The following is a 3,610-nucleotide window of genomic DNA, read 5'->3' as shown; positions in this document are numbered from 1 at the left end:
CCCAAATATTAACTTAGCGTGCATCATTTTAAAGACACTTATTAAGTTGTGAACACAGTGTTGATATGAACAGCGCTTACCTGGACACATGCATTGTGCCGCTCTTTGGCCACTTTCCGGTGTTCCCTGTACTGTTTGGTTTCCACCTCACACTGACGGGGTTCTGTTTAATTAAACCAGACATGAGCTTTGGCAGTAGCTTTCAAGAGCTGTAGTCTGATTAAATCCATTCGCGCCCTGTACAGCAACATTGTGTAGAATACATGAATTCTTGTATAGTAACCACACAAAAAAAACACAACTTGAAGATTTCTTCGTGTACACATATTATATTTAATAGTATTGATAGGCAACTGTGTACGACTGAGACACAGCTTGACATCCTTTTAATCTATACACTCATCTGGCTCTAATATTCAGTTTACAGCGTGCATCAAATTGACTCATTATACTAAAATATTTGACATACAGCAAAGCAGATTTCATGTACTGTCGAAGTATAAATGCTCTTACGTGACATTCAGTGCGAAGAGAGGAAACAACACAAAACAGGAATATAACAAACACAACATATGATCAAGTTCTATTGTAATGAACCAAGTAATATATAATTATGATAATGACTTTAAACATGTCACAGTGGATGTTATTTAAAAGACCCGTGGTATATTGAATGATCAGCCTGTGATGCAAATGACAATATTTTTTAAATATAGTTTTTTAAAACCTTTTTCCCCCATTAACTAAAAACCTGTAAAAACACCTGCCACAAAAGGAAACAACTAATCAATTTATAAGTATTTTCCGATTTTTCTTTAGCAATATTTTGTTTCCAGAACTAGGATCAGTTTTTAAAAACAAACACTATGGCTCTTGCAGGTTTTCCAAAAACCCTCTATTTCTCTACCCATTCGGTTCCGGCTTTGATGTTTGATCTTCTCCAGAAGATCGATGCTGTTCGCACGATAGAAGGATTGTGGTATCCTGCCCCTTCATGTGGTACCGTACTGACTGGTTGGAATCTTTCGATCAATTTTAAATATTTTTCGTATTGGGTTTTAGAGGAGCTGTTTCTCTCCCGGGTTTCCCGATCCAATATTAGCAGGTCCTGGTACATCTGGTCAGCTTTATCCATGCCATTATTTGACTTTGCGGGATATTTGCAAAGGGCTATTTTCTTTAAAATGAAGAATAGGGTAGAGAAAATCACCTCCTATGGAGACTGACTGCTCTGTCTATCATGCTTTGCTTTGTGTGACGGGCCCGGAAAAAGATCTTCCATTTCAGACAGAGTGCAGCACATCTCTTCAGATAGCGCTCATCTGGATGGAGTTCCAGAGCCTCCTCTGCCAGAGCAATGGCCTCATCAATAGAAACGTAGTTTCTGTAAACCCTTAGTATCGCTTTAATGCCATTGTAGCTGCTGACGGGATTTCTCAAAACCTTTACGGCCAACTCACGTGCTTCATCCTTAACGTCTTCTCCTTTCTTTCCACGTTGCTCAAGGTAGCAAGCAGCGAGGTAGAAGTTCTCTGGATCCTGTTCCTGGGCGACTCTCATTTTCTCCAAGAAGTCAGCCACCAGCACATTGTCTCTGTGCTTAAAGTCACTCAAAAACCCTAAGAGGTAAGTGGTGTTCCACTCCACCATCTCTGGCTGCATCTTGATGGCTCTCTGGAAGTAATCTGCCACCAGCTCTCTGTCTGTGCTGAACTTCATCAGGGTCCAGGCTTTCTCAGCGTAGGTCTCTGCATGGAGCTCGTCCTGCGATGGTGATGGGTATTTCTTCATCAAGGCGTCTACCTTTGACAGGTAGGCCTCGCTCTCTGCCTGGTCTCCCAGGTGGTGGTGCAGCCAAGCCAGGTTCCCGTAGTTCACCACTAACCAGGGACCGTCATCTGCTTTCCTCATCTGGCGGAAGGCCTCTGCAGCCTTGTTGAAGAAACTCTGGGCGTCTTCGGTGGAGCCCAGCTGGTACTGAATGAACCCCTGCAGGTTGTAGATGTGACCCAGCCAGCTGTTTCCTCCTCTGTGCCGATGTCCACCAGCATGTCGTTGAACGTAAAAGTTTCTTTTTGTTGTCTCCATATTCCAGGTGAAGTGACACTGCAGGGCCTCCAGTTTTGCCACTAGTTGTTTTTACCTGAGAACAACTGATGAAAAAACCAAATATTACAATACATCACTAGGTTCAAAAATATGCTTGGTTGTATGTTTGGATAATCATTGTTCATTTCATGTTTAGGAAGGGGAAAAAGATAATGGAGTAAGGAGCATTGAATGGGGAAAAAAAAATAAATAATAATCTGTTAGCTCCTTTGAAAGAAAATAATGTCACTGAGATGGGTTTTGTATGTGACAAAAAAAAGTTTTTTCTGAAAGTTTCAAGGAAAAAAGGGAAATATATGAGGGGTGGAAAAAGGAGGGGGTTTTTGACAGGAAGGAAATAAGTAATGAGTAACGAAAGAAGGAATGGATGAGGAAAGAAGTATGAATTTAGGAATAACAGGAAAGAAAAGAAGAAAAAAAGGGTGAAAGAAAACAAAAGATGAACAAAGTGATGACTAAATACATTAGTAAAGAAAGGTAGGATGCTGCGGGGGGCAGGTGGAGAAACAAAAAGGGTTCAGAAGGAAGAAACAAAAATGGCTGAAGGAAGGAAGGAAGGAAGGAAAAGGGAAAGGGAAAAGGGAAAATGTGAGCCCCAGAGGAGAACACGTGGAAGTGAGTAGGCTTTAATTTGGAAAAAAACATTTTTTTTCCACCAGAAATTTTATTCAGAAGTGCCGGATGAAACTTAGAGAAAACAACAGATCAGTGATAATTGTGAAGTAAAATACATTATTTAAAAAAATTTTTTATAACTTATGGCACTGTTACAAATATCTCGTATTTACAAGATCTGGATTTCATATTTAAGAAAAAAAGTTAAGAAGGAAGAAAGAAAAATCAGACTGAAATCAGTGTTTGAATAACATCAAAGTCTTGAAGGATCTATAATGGTAATACGCTTGGCTCAAAGACAAATGATAAGATATTAAAAAATCATAACGAGAAAAGATATGAAACCCTGAACAGCTAAAGCCATCATGCAGCTGTTTTCAACTCGGTCAGTTCTCTGAGATGCGCTTGCTGCCCTGATGCCTGGCCTCGAGTAGAAATGATGAGATGTCGCTGAGCACGCATTTAAATGTTCACCAACAAACGAGGCGGGCTTTTGTAAATGATACAATAACTTTTTTAAATTTTTTTCTTACTTTTACCGAAAAGTCTGAAACAAACTCATCAAATGTCGTGATTGGAATTGACAGATTAAAAAAAAAAATTAAAAATCACATAAATTTTTTTGCATTATCCTTTGAACGCATTTTTGTGTTTTGATCTTCCTTCACTTTTTTTAGATTGAAAACCTTCAACATCTGGGAAAAAACAACTCAGATTTTCAGATATTGAGAAAACTTCCCAGATTCGACAAGGTGCAATCAAACAACAACATAAAAATATATTTCACAAAATTAAAGGACTTTAACATGTAAACAAATTCTGAATACACACCACAGTGAATTTCAACAATTTCTTGGAAAATGTTTTTTAGTTTTTTTTATTAAGT

The 3,610-nt window shown here is 38.7% G+C and overlaps 1 pseudogene; it reads right to left on the bottom strand.

Annotated features, from left to right (window-relative positions):
* Positions 1-851: 851 nt before the first annotated feature.
* The window catches only part of LOC130194145 (interferon-induced protein with tetratricopeptide repeats 1-like), a 3,919-nt pseudogene continuing 1,160 nt past the window's right edge, over positions 852-3,610 (bottom strand).

Source organism: Pseudoliparis swirei, chromosome 5 (genome assembly GCF_029220125.1).
Source record: "Pseudoliparis swirei isolate HS2019 ecotype Mariana Trench chromosome 5, NWPU_hadal_v1, whole genome shotgun sequence".
In the NCBI taxonomy this organism is placed as follows: Eukaryota; Metazoa; Chordata; class Actinopteri; order Perciformes; family Liparidae; genus Pseudoliparis; species Pseudoliparis swirei.
The sequence above is the reverse complement of the archived record's forward strand: the minus strand, read 5'-3'. Positions and strand labels throughout refer to the sequence as shown.